Source organism: Petaurus breviceps, unplaced genomic scaffold (assembly GCF_028583685.1).
Source record: "Petaurus breviceps papuanus isolate PSGF00001 unplaced genomic scaffold, PetGlider_PUasm1.0 186, whole genome shotgun sequence".
Lineage (NCBI taxonomy): Eukaryota > Metazoa > Chordata > Mammalia > Diprotodontia > Petauridae > Petaurus > Petaurus breviceps.
In genome coordinates, this window is record NW_027185798.1 from 30508826 (window position 1) to 30526557 (window position 17732).

General features: G+C 41.6%; 2 protein-coding genes across 4 annotated transcripts in view; both read left to right on the forward strand.

Moving 5' to 3' along the window:
- The window catches only part of S100A10 (S100 calcium binding protein A10), a 462639-nt gene that overhangs the window by 234728 nt on the left and 210179 nt on the right, over positions 1 to 17732 (forward strand). The gene's annotated exons all lie outside the window — the stretch shown is intronic.
- S100A11 (S100 calcium binding protein A11) overlaps positions 1 to 17732 on the forward strand; it is a 399965-nt gene that overhangs the window by 234728 nt on the left and 147505 nt on the right. Inside the window, exon 1 of one of the 3 annotated variants that reach the window (XM_069089982.1) lies at positions 6253 to 6256. The exons of the other annotated variants lie outside the window; for them this stretch is intronic. The gene's annotated coding sequence lies outside the window, so the exon portion shown is untranslated. Of the gene's footprint in view, positions 1 to 6252; positions 6257 to 17732 lie in introns of those variants that run through there. 3 annotated transcript variants of the gene reach the window in all.

Consider the following 17732-nt stretch of genomic DNA (forward strand, 5'->3'; position numbering starts at 1 on the left):
GGGCACACTGGTAAAAAGAAAGTCTATACTTGTCACCAGGGCTCCCATTCCAAGCCTGCAGCTCCTCCCAAATCCCAGACCCAATTATTCCTATAGAAATAAGCTATCATTCTGATCACACCCTACATGGTCCCCTTAAGAGACCAGCAACCTTTCCCCAAGCCCAACGTGATGACTGAATACATTAACAGCTTAGATCATATAGTGAATAAAGTGGTGACCTTGGAGGCAGGAAGACCTGAGTTCAAATTTTACCAGGTAACTTACTACTGTGTTTCCCCGATAATAAGACACTGTCTTATTAATTTTTTTGGAAAGAAAAATACCAGAGGGCTTATTTTCAGGGGAGGGCTTATGTTGTCCTGCCTTAGCTCTCCTCCGCGGCACTGCTCTCAATGGCGCCAGCAATCAAATCACTGGGGAAGAACAGGATGACGGCTCACTACTGCAGCTCTGATTGAATGCAGCTCGGAGCATGGCGTGCGTTTCACCGGGGTGGGGGGTGGGGGCGGTGCATACAGAGGGTACCGTAATGTAGCGTGTAGCGCAGGGGATCACCTTCACTACAGTAGCAATCTCAATAGGGCTTATTTTCAGGGGAGGGCTTATTTTAGAGGAATCTTACACAGTAAGGGGAGGGCTTATTTTCAGGATAGGTCTTATTATCGGGGAAACACGGTAGCTGTATGAACATAAGCAAGTCATTTCAATTCTCTCAGCCTGTTTTCTCATCTGTAAAATGAAGATAATAATAGCACCTACCTCCCAAGATTGTCAGGAGGCTCATATGTAAGATGCTTTGCAAAGCTCAGTCTGATACCAATGCTGGCTGCTGTTGTTATTGTTATTAATCTTATTGCTCCATCTCCTGTCAAGGGCCTTGGCCTTTACTTCTCCCTCAGACTAACGATTTAAAGTAGCTTTTCCCAGGGAAAGGCTCTAAGTGGAGCAGCCAATGCCAGCAAACAAAACCTACCGCTGCCAATCAATCATTAACCAACAAACATTTATTAAGTATCTTCTAAGTGCCAAGTACTGAGAGAGACCCAGAAGAAGAGGAAACTATTGTCATGGTTTATTGTCTAATTTGAAGGATAAGACTACAGACTAATGCGTAGGAAACAATGGTGAACACACACTGACAATATTTCATTAAGTGCTAAAGGGTACCACACAGATAAGGAGGAGTCTAGAGGAGAGGAAGTTCACTTAAGTGGAACAAGGCTAGCTAGCATCATTTTATAGAGACACTATGTACCGGGTCTACCACCCTAGCTCAAGGACTCACCACCTTCTGCTTGGATAACTTTACTAACTTGCTCATTTATTTCCTTCCTTTCAGCTTCTCCTGTCCAATCCATCACCAAAGTAATGCAAGGGCACAGGTCTGATCATGTCTTTCCTTTGCCTTCTCCCCCCCAAAAAAAAAAAGAAATCTTTTCACTGCTCTCTAAAACAAAATATAACCTCCTTGTCTATACCTATTAGACATAAACAGTCAAGGCCTTCCCCAATTTATTGTCAGTTGGCTATTCCAGACTTATTGGAGCCCTGTACAAACTCCACATTCCAACTAAATTAGTCTACTAGCTGTTTCACATACACCACATTCCATCGCCCACCTACGTGTATTTGGACAGCCTGCCTCTATTCCTGGAATGGTCCCTTCCTCTTCTCCATCTCTCAGAATTCACTATGTTGAATTATTAAGCACTTATTATATTCTAAGTATCATACTAGCCTCTAGAGATACAAATACAAAATGAAAAATCATTCCTACCCTCAAAGGGCTTAGATTCTTGTGGGTGGATACAACATATAAATACAAAATTTGAGAAGAAACAAGTAAACCATGACAAAGTAAAAAAATAGGAAAGGGTTCCCAAGGGGGGGGGGAAATGGGTTGGGCCTTTAAGGAATTTTAAGGGGGGGGGGGAGGTAAAGATGGGGCTTATTCAAGGTATAAGAGATTTACATTCAAGTTGTTCTCATTCAGTCATTCAGTCGTGTTGGACTCTTTGTGACCCCATGGACCACAGCACATCAGGCCCTTTTATCCTCCACTATCTCTCAAAGTCTGTCCAAGCTCATATTCATTGTTTCCATGACATTCTCTGGGTATAGATGATTTTTACTGCCTACACAAAGGAAGGCAAGTGAAATAGTGCTAAGATGATGGAATAGGGAGAAAGACAGTTTAAAGAATCAATGTGGGGTGGCTAGGTGGTGCAGTGAATAGATCACCAGCCATGGAGTCAGGAGGACCTGAGTTCAAATACAGCCTCAGACTCTTAACACAAAAAACTAGCCATGTGACCTTGGGCAAGTCACTTAACCCCAATTACCCTACCTTCCCCTTCCCCCCTCCAAAAATAAAGAATCAATGTACAATCATACCTTCTTGTGGAAGGGTTTTACAAAGTTTTATTTTGGACCTGAGGCAATTCCAGCTTTTTAAACACATATTATCTTCCTTTGAGGTTACAGGTGTTACCATCAGGAAGCCTTTCCAGGGTCCCTGAGGTGCAAATGTTCTCTCCCTTCCCAAATTACCTTATATTATTCTTATTTGTGTATTTGGCATTTGCATCCATACAGTAGGATTTAAGATCCTTGAAGATAGGGACTATTTTGGTTTTGACTTTGTATCCCAAGTCCTTAATACAGTATCTTGCACACAGTAGGTGCTAAATACATGTTTTGGTGAATTAAGTTGAATTGGATTGAATTAATAAATATTTTAAAGTCAATGAATGAGTGAATGAATGAATGATTAGACCAGATGCTAAATATAATAAAAACTAATAAACATTTACTGGTTGATTCCATTCATTCCAACAAACATGTATTAATTACATATTAGAGAAGAGCATTCTGCTGGGTACTAGAAGACATCAGAGTTTAGACAAGAGATATGTCTTGCCTTAATGGAGCTGACTGTCTGGTATAAACATAGAATTTAGAGCGGGAAGGAACTTTAGAGATAATCCAACCTCAGGAACCTACAGATTAAGAATTAAACACAATGAAATTAAGCAAATTACTTTGCAAACCTTAAGGTACTAAGTAAATGTCATTCATCATCATCACCACCATCATTGTCATTGTGGGAAGATTAGACAAAAAGGGACAGTCCTTGCAACACAAGAGATAAATTTTGCCTGCTGCCGATCGATAGGGAGGCTTGCTGAGGCTGTTTCTGAACACGCATTATGAAGGGGCCCTTTTCCATCTCACTTCAGAAGACACTCAGGAGTTCTCTGACTCTTTCCTACAGGTTTACAGTATGGTGATAAATAGCCTTTTAAATGGCTGCTGAGTTATAATAGTGTGCATATAAAAGGTTTGAATAGATGAACTCTCCTTCCCTGGTGACTTTTGAGTGAGAGAGAAGAGACTCTGTGGGCCTCCCACTCATGATAGTGACAGCTAGTTCATCTACTCACCAGGCTACCATGTGGCCATGAACACATGGTTCACTTGTAGTTCTTTCCTGATCTTGGGTAAATAAGTATCAAAGATGGAACGACCAAAGCTATAACCTTGTAAGCTCTGAAAAGTTGCAAGAGGCATCTAAGCTCCCCTCAGCAACTGGAGTTTATAGCAACAGTGGGTGGATCCAATAAGAAGCCAGTCCTGAGGAACAGTAAGCCCAGCAATGAACAAATGGAATTGGTCCAGCCAATACACCATGTCCTCTAAGCAAAAGCTCACCCAGGAGTTGACTTGGAGTGGGGTAAGGGAAAGGAATATTTTGTAGCAATCACCTTAAATTTGAGCACATTATTCCAGAGACTGGGAGGGGAAGGGTTATAGAGAGGAGAGTATGCCCCAGTTTGGAGGGATTTGTTAAATGTATTTCCTTATTATACTTTCTAAGTAAACTCTCTTTATAGAAGCTAATTGAAGTTAATTGATTAGTTTATATTAGGAAGATAATAATCATATGATCAATATCAAGAAAGATACCAGATAAGGTCTCATGAGTTACATAGTATTAGGAACTTCAGCCCCTTAGGGTTATTCCTAGAACTCTCCAGGGTTCTAGGAACATACCCTAGGGACCTAATCTGAGAAGACAAGTATGAGTTCAAAGAGTGTGTATGTATACAGCCTGCACCACACAATGATTAGCATTATTTCTAAGGACATCAGTATTCTAAGTCAGATCCTCCGGCTCCAAATCTGGGGCCCTTGACATTATTCCATAGAACAGGCAGTGGGAAATATTCACAAGTAACTCTTGTATATAACAATACAGGAGTGCCACAAACACAAATGTGAAATCAGGAAGGTCACTGCTAACTAAAAGGATAAAGAAGGTTGCATTTGGAGACACTGGGAGATAGTTCAGGTAGTGTGTGTGTGTGTGTGTGTGTGTGTGTGTGTGTGGTACAGTACTTAAAGAAAAATAAACTTGCCAGTCACAATACCTGAATTCAAATCCTACCACTATCATTTACTATTTGTGTAACCTTAGACAAACCTCTAAACTCCTCAAAGCCTCAGCTTCTCATGTATAAAATTAAAAGGTTGTACTAGATCAGCATTAAGTCCTCTTTCAAGTTCTAATATTCTAGGATGATATAAGTGAAGAAAACTAGAAAAACTCAGATCTCCCTCTAATACTAGGGCAGGAAGACCTAAGTTCAGATCCCGCCTCAGATATTTACTAGCTGTGTGACCCTAAGCAAGTCACTTAAACTCTTCATTCTTCAGTTTCCTCATCTGTCAAGTAGGGAAGATAATAGCACCCCTCCTAGGATTTTTGTGAGGATTAAATGAGAGCTAAGCACTCTGCCGACTTTAAATGTTAGTGATTCTGATTTTCTCATCGGGCTTCACTTGAAAGGGTCCAACAAGTGATATAACTTTGACACCCTCAACACTAGTGAAAAAGAATTACAGCTTTGCCACAAATAATCTGATCATCACTCAAATCCAAACCTTCTTTTGCCCTATCTCATCAGAGGCATAGAGAATCATCCCCATAGCAGAGAAGTAGAAAGAATGATAGACTTGAGGCCAGAATATTTGGAGGTCGAATCCTAATTTCTACTACTTACAATCCACATGACTTAGAATAGGTTGATTCATTTCCCTGAAATTCAGTTTCCTCGTCTCTAAAATGAGAATTTTTCCCATGCTTCATGTGGTCATTGTGAGGATCAAATTAAATAACACATAGAGCCCTTTGTAAGCATGACAATGCTATAGTCATGTTGGCTATCGTCACATCGTTTCTTTAACATTCTTCATTTGTCAGCATATGGAGCCTTGTTTGTGCTCCCCGCCCCCTGGCGGGGGGGAGGGGGACAAATGAAAATGAGGTGAGGCTGGTTTGATGGTTTGGGGTCTTTGAGTCAAGGTCTTTAAAAGCAAGTATAGCTTGGGGGAATCTCTGCAGACCAACTCAAGGCAGATTTTAGCTGCAGGTCAGACATGTCTAGCTTGAAGGACAGTTCCCAGGGACAAAGCCTGGATCCAAGTTTCTAATAAACACTGCAGCACTGAAGCAAGAAACACATGTTGGAGTCAAACAGATGTTGGTCTTCCACTGCAGGGATTAACAATGGTCCATTGGTTTTGTGTTCAATGAACATTCTTGGCCTTTGCTACCCCATTACATTAGGTCCAAAATGTAGTCTGAAGATCCCTGGCTATTTCTTGTGATTAAAAAGATTTCCAAGAATCCAGAGGATCAGACTTAGAACTAGGAGGAATCTTAGAGGGGAAGAGGAGACAATAAGTATTTTTATAGCACCTACTATGTGCCAGACACTGTGTTAAGTGCTTTCATATATTATTTTATTTGATCCCCACAACAATCCTGGAAGGTAGGTGCTAACATTATCCCCATTTTATAGATGAGGAAGCCAAGCTAGTGAGTGTCTGAGGTGAGATCTGAACTCAGGTCTTCTTAACTCCAGGTCCAGCACTCTAATGTTCTTTCTGCTATACCACTGTGAGGCAGCTAGGTTGCAAAGTGATAGTGCTGGGCGGGGGTCAGGAACACCTGAGTTCAAATCTATCCTCAGATACTTACAAGTTATCAGAACCCAGTGAAGTCATTTAACCTCTGCATGCCTTAGTTCCCTCAACTGCAAAAGGGTGATAATAATCACCTATCTCCCAGGATCACTGGAAGAATTAAATGAGATAATATTTGGAAAATCCTATGCAAACCTCAATGCCATAAAAATACCAGGCATTATTATTCTACCCTGCTGCCTTGGGTCTGAGGCTGTACATGGAGACCTTTGCCATGAGCCATTCTTAAGACTCCCCTGAAATCCTGAGTATCATTTCAGCATGATTCTTAAACATTAAACATTTTCTTACGAGATTAAAATATTTCTGAGTCCAGTGTCACCTTCAAAATTGCTGACTCTCATAGGTGTCATTAATAGAGAGGTGGCCTGTAATTACGAGAAGAGTAACTCATCTGCAAGGATAGATTTTAAAAATTGGGGAATTGTTTTTGCAGAAAACAATAATTGACCCTTCAGTATCAGGGAATCTCAAAGGACTTTATGTCTATTAATTACACGACTCTTCTCCGGGTTAAGATGTTGATTTTTCTCTCCACCTGCATTGTTATCCACCTGCTTATAACACAAAATGCCAAGAAAAAATTAAAGTGCTTTGCCCTGTAGTTACATGATGGGCGTGGTGGGGGGTCCTTTCCTTTAACCATACTCATAACCTTCCTTGGGTGTATGGTTCCACCCCAGAAACAAGCATCTGAACAGCTCAACAAAAGGAAAAAGGAAGTCTTGGGCATTCATTGTAATTGTCCTCAATGAGTTTACATGACATGGAGACTCCCTGAGAATTCCATTAACTCAGAATAAGTATCTGTCTACACCCACGAAGTATCCTTGGGCACTGGGGGAAAAGGTTAGTGATGGGCTGAAGCAGGAATCAAGGTCAATGGGGAATGGGCAATCCTTGGAAACTCTTCTCTACCACCAAAACAGCAGATCAATCCTGAAATGACCTATATTTAGCAGATATCAAGCAAAAGGCAAGGGAAAAATGTAGGGGGTAATAAACTACATTTATTACCAATAATACTTGCATATAAGTGATATAAAAGTTATCATTGAAGAACTGTAGGACCAGAAAAGGAGGCATGTCAGTCATGTAGCAAGAATGAAGGCTAACAACCCAAATCTTATACTGCTACTCATGGAAAAAGTGGTTATTTCATGAAGCATGCATGAGGATGGTCCCATTCTTTGGCTCCTTTGTAAAGGATGTGAATATTGGTCTTCACGGGTCCCCATGATTGAGGACTATATTGATAATGATCAGTGACTGATCCGAGACATAAAAACTCTAGGAAAATCTCTACCTGCCTCTCTTGGTTGGCAAGAGCTCTTCTATAATATCAAGCCAATTCTGTCTCCAGCTTCCAAAAAATAGGACTTTCTCTCTCTCTCTCTCTCTCTCTCTGTCTCTCTCTCTGTCTCTCTCTGTCTCTGTCTCTCTCTCTCCACATGACCTTCATGGCAATGGCAGTCAATAAGTGCTTGCATTGGTCATCCTGAGAGACAGAGCCGCAAGTCCTTGAGTGTATCTTCAACTTTGTGTTTCTTTCCCTGAACAGTGACCACTGATTGTGATTTTGAGAAATGGAAGCTCCAAGTTTTAGCACCTGCTCCATAAGAGCAAGAGGACTTGAGTTCCTACGTCAAGACTGATCACTCACTGCGATTGCCCCCACTTTTAACTTCACTCTTCTCAGAAGAGAAGGTGACAGACCACTAGGAGGATACTATAGTGAAAGTACTTAGAAAGCTCAAACTACTTCTTCATGACAAAATATTGGGACTTTGCAAGGTGCTCAGACAGATAAACCCAATGGCAATGTGAACTATCTGTTCAACAGTCTGACAAGTTTCTTGGGAGTCTTTACCTTCTTCTGCAAGAGTATAATAGAAGAAGATGGCAGACTAGAAGCAGGACCTCCCCGCTGCTCCTGCTTCCACCTTCCCCAATCCATGTAAAAAGGGGGCTCTAAACAAACTTTGGAGCTGCAGAACCCACAAAATGACACAGAGAAGCTAACCTCCCACTGAGGACAGCCTGGCAGGCTGGCAGGAATCAGCCAGCGCAGCATCTGGGAGCTGAGGTTTTAGCCCCAGGGTGGGCCTGACCAGCCGCCAGCCAGAAGGACTCCAGATCAGCAGGAGCTGTGGCCATTTCCAGATTTATCACCACACAGATGCAAAGGACAAAGTGAGAGGTCAGTGAAGTCTGGACTTTGGGACCAGTAAGTGGGAGTGCATGGCTTTTGCCCCCAGGGCAAAAAGCCACTGAGATGCAGGCACAGCCAGCCAGTGCCACGTGGCAGCTTCAGCTCCTGGCCTGAAGAGTGTAGGGGGAACAAGCATCAGTCTGAGGGGTAATCTCTCTTGCTTTAACCTGCTTGGATCTGGATTGCAGTCCAGGGTGGAGGTCCTAGGGTGTATGTCCAGCTTGCCAGAGCATGTGGAGACCTCAGAGAGGGTACCCATCTAATACTTCCAGCAACTGAGAAAACCCCAGTGTTTGGGACGAAAGCTCCCCTGTCTGGTGGCAGAGTCCTGCTGTGGCAAAAAGCCCAGGGGTCAAGTGACTGAGGGGCAACATGACAAAGGAAACAAAGCAGACAGAAGATTCCAACATTACACTCCTATTTTGGGGACAAAAAGGAGCAAAGCATGGAACAGGAGGAAGACAGTGAAGTCAGAACTCCTGCACCAAAAGCTTCAAAGGAAAATACGAGCTGGTTACAGGCCATAGAGGACCTTAAGAAGCAGATAAGATAAGTAGAGGAAAAATCGGGAAGAGAAATGACAACAATGCAAGAAAATTATGAAATGAGAGTCAACAGCCTGATTGAGGAAAATAACACTTTAAAAAACAGACTGACTCAAATGGCAAAAAGAGGCTCAAAAAGGCAATGAGGAGAAGAATGCCTTGAAAAGCTAAATTTGCCAGATAGAAAAAGAATGTCAAAAGCTGAATGAGGAGAATCATAGCTTCAGAATTAGACTGGAGCAATTGGAAGCTAATGACTTTATGAGAAATCAAGATAATGTTAAACAGATCCAAACAAATGAAAGAATAGAAGGCAATGTGAAATATCTCATGGGAAAAACCACTGACCTGAAAAATAGATCCAGGAGAGATCATTTAAAAATTATTGGACCACCTGAAAGCCATGATCAAAGAAAGAACCTAGAAATCATCCTCCAAGAAATTCTCAAGGAAAACTGCCCTGATGTTTTAGAATCTGAAGGCAAAATAGAGCTTGAAAGAATGTACTGATCACCTCCTGAAAAAGATCCCAAAAAAAAAACTCCTAGGAATATTATAGCCAAGTTCCAGAATTCCCAGATTAAGGAGAGAATATTACAAGCAGCCAGGAAGAAACAATTTGAATATTGTGGAAACACAATCAGGATAACCCAGGATCTGTCAGCTTCTACACTGAGGGATCAAAGGGCTTGGAATATGATATTCCAGAGGGCAAAGGAGCTGGGATTAATACCAAGAGTCACCTACCCAGCAAAACTGAGTATCATGTTTCAGGGAAAAATATGGTCACTCAGTGGAATAGAGGACTTTTAAGCATTCTTGCTGAAAAAACCAGAGTTGAACAGAAAATTTGGCATTCAGATACAAGAAGCAAGAGAAGCATGAGAAGGTAAACAGGGAAAAGAAATCATAAGGAACTTATCAAAGTTGAACTATTAACATTCCTACATGGAAAAACAATAATTGTAACTTATGAAACTTTTCTCAGTAGTTGAAGGGAATAGAAATATATCTATATATATGAGGGTATATGGGCATATGAATACATATGTGAATGTGTGTATATATGTTTACAGGTATACATAGATAGAGGGCACAGGACCAATTTAACAGGAAGGGATGATACTTAAAAGGTGAAATTAAGAGGTGAGAGAGGAATATGATGAGAGGAGATGGGGAGAGACAGAATGGGGTAAACTATCTCATACAGAAGAGGCAAGGGTAAATGGTTACAATGGAGGGGAAGAATAGGAAGGCAAAAGGGAATGGGTCAACCTTATTCCCATTGAATTTGGCTTGAGGAGGGAATGAAATACACACTAAATAGGGTATATCACCCTACAGGAGAGTGGGGGGGGAAGGATGAAAGGGGGATGATGGAAGGGAGGGCAGGCTGGGGGGAGGGAAGTTGGAAGCACCCACTTTTGAAAAGGGAGGGGATCGAAGTAGAGAATAGAACAAGTGGGAGGTGGGATAGGAGGGAGGGAAATATAGTCAGTCTTTTACAATTTATGAAAAGGGACGGAAATACAAAGCAAATACAAAGCCTCATAAAACTATGTCTTGGAGAATTTCTTCACCTCAGTACTGTGTGCTGATCAAGAAAAGAGCAAGCTAAGTCTTTTGGTTTGAAAATAATGAACAGAACTGTGACATTAGAGGAATGTCTGCAAAGCACTTTATAAATTTTGCCTAATAGCAAACGCTCACTTCATGTGGTTTACAAGGTGTTATATATCCATTATCTCATTTGGCAAAACAAACCTGGGAAGTGGTGACTCTTATTATTCTCATTTCATAGATAAGGAAACTGAGACTCACACTTGCCAAGGGTCACACCTTGAGGAACTGCTAAAATGCATTACCAAGTTGCCAGAGGGGAAAATGGCCAGCAAGAGCTTTATCCAGAGCCTTTTGGGTGACAAAGTGCCCCTCCCTCCTCTGTGTTACTCTGGATTGTACCACACACTTGGCATTTATCCTACTCCCTTGTATTATTTTATTTTTATGTGTATTTGTCTCATTGCCCATCTTGATTATGAACTTGAAGACAAGGGTTACATCACTGACTTCTATGTATCTCCCCCTGGGTGGCATAGTCCAGTACCAGGAGAGAACAATCACTCAACAAAGACTTGTTGATTGACTTGTCTGCTTAAGTTTCATTTCAGCAATCACACAATGTCTTAAGATGTCACAAAATGTCAGGACTAGAAAAGGTCTAAGAGATCATCTAGTCCAATGGCTTCCATTTGTAGATGAGGAGACTGAGACCCAGATAGGTCAAGCATTGTGTCCAAATACTTCCAGGAAATGACAGAGCTGGGACTCAAACTCACAGTCTCTTGACTTCAGTCAAAAGGCTTTTTCTGTTCTACTGAGATGCCTCCCATACATGCTTTAAAGAGCACGTTCCTTTCTCATCTCCAACATCAAAAACAGAAACTTTCTCCAAAACCATCTGGAAAGGCAAGGCAAGAAAATAAGCATTTGTTAGGCACCTACTATATGTAAGGCACTATCTTTCCTTCTGGAAGTACAAGGACAAAATGGAAAACAGCACCTACCCTCAAGAAGATTACATTCTACTAGGGAAATGTAACAAGGAAAAAAGATTGGTATGTACAGGAAAATTTGAGGAAGATTGGGGAGAGAAGCAAATACTAACAACAAAGAGAATTCAAAAAGACTTTCTCCATAGGAGATGGTCCATGAACTGAGCCTGGATGGAGGATAAAGAAAGAAAACAAGAGAGTGTGTGTGTACACGGATGTATGTATATGTGTGTATACGTATATATATAACTACATCCACATATACACATGTGTGTATACAGACATGCATATATGTATATATACATATACGCACACAATAGGCACACATTTATTTATTTTACAGTTGAGGAAACTGAAGCAGATGATAGTTAAGTGACTTGCCCAAGGTAACACAGCTAGGAAGTGTCTAAGGCTACATTTTAACATCAGGTCTTTCTGATTCCAGGTCCAGAATTATATCTACAATGCCACCTAACTGCCTGACTCTCAGCTGGGAGACAGCTTAGTCAAAGGCATAAAGGTAGAAAATGTAATGGTGAGTTTTAGGAACAATAAATAGTCCAGTTGGATTGTAACAAAAAGTGTGTGAAGCAGAATAAAATGAAATAAGTCTGAGCCAAGAGTTTAAATGCCAAGAAACTTTGCTGGTATTGTATACCAGAGGCAATAGGGAAACATTGAAAGTTTTTCAGCATGGGAATGACATGACTAGATATGCTCTAGGAAGACTATTTTGACAGCCATGAAGAAAATGATTAAGAAAAAGAAAAGACTGGAAGCCAGAGTCAAGTCAGGAGGCCACTGCAATGGCCCAGGAGAAAAGGGATTTAACCCCAAACTGGGAGTGGGGAAGGAGGGATGAGCTGTGGGTAGATAAAAGGGAATGGAAGTAAGATTAGCCAGATTAAGCAGTTAATTGGATATGGGGACCAAGGCGAAAAGAAAGAGACTCTGAAGTTGTAAAACTGGATAACAGCAAGCCTAGGGATCCTCTCAACAGAAAGAGAGAAGTTTAGAGGAGGGGCAAATTTGGGAAGTAGCTGGTGGCTCAGTGAGAGCACTGGGCCTGGAGTCAGGAAGATCCGAGTTCTAATCCAGCCTCAGACACTTACTAGCTGTGACCCTGGGCAAGTCACTTAAGCTCCAATTGCTTGACAAAATGGATCCACTGGAGAAGGAAGTGGCAAACCACTCCAGTATCTTTGCCAAAAAAAAAACCAAATTGTGTCATGAAGGGTCAGATACAATTGAAACAACTAAATAACAAAAAAAAAAAAATGGGGAGAGGGGAGAGCTAATGACTTCCATTATGGATATGTTGAATTGGAGATATATACCACACGTGAAGTTGGAGATGGTCAATCAACAGACTTGGGAGTGGAACTCAGGTGGGAAATTACAGATTTGTGTGTGCATGTGTATGCGCATAGTATGGGTACCATCTCAAGGGGGGGGAAGGGAGAGAGGAGAGAGGGATAGAATTTGGAACTCAGAGCTTTAAAGAAAACAAATGTCAAAAATTATTTTAATATGTAATTGGGGAGAAATAAATATGTTTAAAAGAAAAACCACAACTTAGAGAGAGACTACAGATTGTATGAGGTCAATGAGATCCTAGAGGGCTAAGATTCCAAAAGGCTGAAAATACAGAAGCTGTGAATGGAGAGAACCAAACCTTTCTCTCCAAAGTAGTCAGCATCACCCTCTTTCTATCAATTTCTTTCATCATTCTCCTAGTCATCCCAGTTCAAAATTTGAAATCACATAATTCTTTTGAAGTATTATGGGATAATGGTTAGAGTATTGGATTTGGACTTAGGAACATCAGGTAAGTCCCTTAACTTCTCTGAGCCTCAGTTTCTCCACCCATAAGATGAGAAGGTTAGATTCAATGATCTCTAAGACCTAATAATCTTCCATTTTAGCAATGAATCAAACCCTTGTTCAATACTAAACAAGCAGTTGTATCTTGGAAACTTTGTATAATATTCATTGAATCTGCAAAAATGTTGTATTGGGGCAAATGTTATTTTTGCCTGTATATGCTAAACTGTATAAAATCATGTCACATTGCCTGTTTTGAGCCTCTTTCCTGTATGGAATTGGAGAAGCAAATGAAATGTATATGTCTTCCCATAGACCCAGAGAATCATCTGGATTGCAGACACAGACAAATGTATTCAAAATGTACCCTTGACTATTTGCCAAGGAATTTTTCAAACGGGGAAGGATGTAATGGAGTTTTGACACTCTCCTAAACCACCAAAGATGCCTCACCAATGTGGAAGATGATAAGGAACCTGCTTCCAGGAGACTGAAGGACTGGAGAAAGCAGGAACATTCTACATTGGTTTACCACGTGGTTGGGAGTAGCCTTTCTCCATTGGCTCAAAGATCAGAACTATATGTTCTTGTTCAGTCATTTCAGTCATGTCCGAGTCTTTGTGATCCCATTTTGAGGTTTTCTTGTCAAAGATACTGGGGTGGTTTGCCTTTTTTTTTTGCTTTGTTTTATTTGTTTGTTTTTTGCCTTTTGGAGGGCAATTGGGGTTAAGTAACTTGCCCAAGGTTACACAGCTAGTTTTTGTGTGTGTGTGTGTAGGTGTTAAGTGACTGAGGCCAGAACCAATCCCAGGTTCTCCTGACTCCGAGGCTGGTGCTTTGCTCAGTGCACCACCTAGCCGCCCCCATTTCTTTTTCCAAATCATTTTACAGATGAGGAAACTGAGGCAACCATGGTTAAGTGACTTGCCCAGGGTCACATAGCCTAGAAGGATCTGAGGCCAGATGTGAATTTATGAAGATGAGTCTTCCTGATTGCAAGCCCAGTGCTGTATCCTCTGTACCACCTAGCTGCCTCAGAAGTATCAGCATCTTTCAAATAGCCTGACCAAACATTTTAGCAGTGTTTATATCTGAGGATAATACTTAATTCACACCATGAAACAAGGGGGGAGGACCTAAGGGCACCTTCTTCCTTTATCCCCTTTAGTTCATGGGTCTAAAAGAAACAGGCCCTTTTGCTTATTCTTTTCCATTCTAAGTTCATGCAATTGGGTCTTTAACCCATCCCAGGAGGTCAAGACAAAGGGTTTTAGCAGTCTAGAAATTCAGACCAGGTGTTTCAATTGTCCCAGCAGGGCAGTTCTGAGGAGCAAGGTTCCATGAAAATCAATCCAACAGGGCTTTGAAATTGAGCTAAACTATGAACTTGATCACACACACACACACACACACTCACACACACACTCAAACACACACTCACACACACACACTCACACTCACACATGCACAGCTCTCCCACTGAGGTGGCATAGAGGGACTTTGCCTTAAGGGAAAATATTTATACATTTGTTCTTACTATGTCTTTGATGTAAATATCCATTTGTAAAAGTTAATCCAATGCTAAATAATTAAATAGAATTGGGGTAACTGTCAATGGACCCCTAAGAATGGGAGAGGTACAATTGGTAGGAGCTCAAAAGAAGCCCTAACCTTTTCAGGAGAACCCTGAGGGAGGCTAGCCCTAAGAGAGTGGTGCCAGAGTCCAAACCATGCTACACAGAGAAAGGAAATTCTTTTTTTTTTTTGGAGGGGCAATTGGGGTTAAATGACTTGCTCAAGGTCCCAAGGCTAGTTTTTGTGTAAAGTGCCAAAGGCCAGATTTGAATTCAGGTCCTCCTGACTCCAGGGCTGGTGCTCTATTCACTGCACCACCTAGCCTCCCCCAGGAAATTCTTTTCATCACCTTCTTGCTTTCCATACAAACATACAACTGAAATGGCCCTGGATGTTATGCAAATCAATTTGAGTACAAAATTGAAAAAGTCCCCATGGATCCAGCAACTTTTTTTAATTATTTTATTTTTTTGGAGGGGGGAGGGCAGGGCAATTGGGGTTAAGTGACTTTCCCAAGGTCACACAGCTAGTGAATGTTAAGTATTTGAGGCCGGATTTGAACTCAGGTCCTCCTGACTCCAGGGCTGGAGCTCTATTCACTGCACCACCTAGCCTCCCTGGATCCAGCAACTTTTGACCCACTTTACCACAGTAACCAAAAGGGCTAAGTTCTCTACACCTTTATTTGACACTTAGCTTAGAATGCCACAGAGTTGTATACCAACTGTTCTCTCAACTAGATTACAAGGCGAAGGGACAGGACCCAGGATCCCATCTGTGAACTCCATGACACTGGTGGTTTAACACAGTGGGAGAATGGGAGAAGAGTTTCAAATGTTCTTGTACAGGCCACAGTCTGAGAATGGAGGAGAATCTCAGGACCAGGCAGAAGTCTTTATGACCAGAGGTCCTAAAACAGTGGAAGTAGTGACATCCAGAGAGAAAACCAAGATTGGCAGCTAGGATGATTGATGGAAGGACCAAACGGATAATTGATGGACCAGTGTCCAAAGAAGAGTCTAACTCAAGACAAGAAACACATCAAGACCAGGGGTAGCTAGTAAGAGGTCAAGAGACTTAGGAATCAAGGGACAGAATATCGGAGTTGGAAGACCCCAGTGGCCATCTAGTCCTGACTGAACAACAGGATGTTTATTGAGACAAAGAATATTCCAATTTACTACAGTTCTAGTTTTTCAGCAAGACTGGGTACATGACTGGGCCCCACCCTCCAGCTTTCCCTCAATTCCCTGTAGCTGGAGTGTTCCCATGCCAATGATTATCTTCCATAGCAACCATGGGCTCTACGTGGTGGCAATCATCTGTCTGTATTGCCCACAGCACTTCACATGGTGTCATACAGTAGACTCCCAATAATCAAAGGATCATAGGTGTAGCGCTAGGAGAGACCATAGAGGCCTTCCAGTCCAACCCTCTAATTTTGTAGATGTTTGTTGATTAAAAGTTAAGTTCTTCCAAAGTATTAATATTCCTCCCCTTCCCTTTCCTCCTACCAAAGTTTAAATGTAAGTTTCTTGAAGATTGACACTTTTCTCACTTATGAGTTTATATCCCCAGCACCTATTTAGAGCCTAAATCTTAAGCTTTAAATTTGTTTTTGAAATTATGTCTCTCTATCTCATCTAGCTGGAAATGCAGTGGCCACTCATGGATGCAATCCCTCTAGTGATTGATGTAGGGGCTTTGACTTGCTGCATTCTGACCTGAGTGGGATCACCTCTCCTTAGATAGTCTGGTCCCCACATCCAGAGGCACTCCTCCTCCACCCTCCTACTCCTCAAGTCTCACCATACTGGTGCCAAACAGTGCAGACAGCCAATCAACTTAACCCACTGAAGTTCGGAATTCCCAAGCTCAAGCAATCCACCAACCTCAGCCTTCCTTGGAGTCTACATGACAGGTGTGTGCCACCAGGCCTGACTGCATCATTTTTATTAAACAATTTTTTTTTGCCTTTTTGGAGGGCAATTGGGGTTAAGTAACTTGCCCAAGGTCGCATGGCTAGTTTTGTGTGTGTGTGTGTGTGTGTGTGTGTGTGTGTGTCTGTGTGTGTGTGTCTGTGTTAAGTGTCTGAGGCCGGATCCGAACTTGGGTCCTCCTGACTCTGGGGCCAGCACTCTACTCACCGCGCCACCTAGCCACCCCTTATTAAACATTTTTAATTGAATTGAACAAGAGGTGGTAACATATCATTGCAGTTTCATAGATTTCAGGCACCAGATATGAATCTTAGAAATTAAAAAATTCTGTGATACCATATAACAGTTACCTGTTTCATGTATTTATTCAACAAGCCAAGTGTAACATATGTGTGTGTGTCTTACAAGTGGGCCACTTATAAAGAGTAGAAGGAACCATAACACCTAGCAGGATGTAGGGTCAGGAAGGGTTCAATATCATCAAGGTTGGGCAATCTCTCCTCCAGTCTCCAAAAGGGATATCAGGCTAGAATTATATCTATCCCTCTGGCATCTCTAGTCTAGGGGTATGAATCTGGGTTCAGAATGAAAGTTACTTGCCTAATTACTTTCAAGGGTAACCCTTAACTTAGTCCCTTCCCACTAAATACTAGTTACCCAGAAGACCAACCTCTTTATCAAAGAAAGTAGAAAATAGAAAGCAGAGAATTTATATAAATTAGATTGTGCAAAAGAATATACTAGAATAAATGAGTTCTCCAGGCAAGAATGAGAAGGTATCTTAGCTCCAACCAAAAGAGAACAATTACACTGAGTGAGGAGTCAGTTTTCAGCAGTCTCTAGGGGAGTAAAGCACTGTAAGGCAAGGGATATGATGAGGACCAGCTTCCCTAAATGTCTATATCTCCTAGTCCTACGTTCTAAAGTCCATATCTTGCTTCTCAACCTCTCTGTCTCTCTCTCTCTCTCTGTCTCTCTTTCTCTCTCTCTCTCTCTCTCTGTCTCTCTGTCTCTCTCTCTGTCTCTCTCT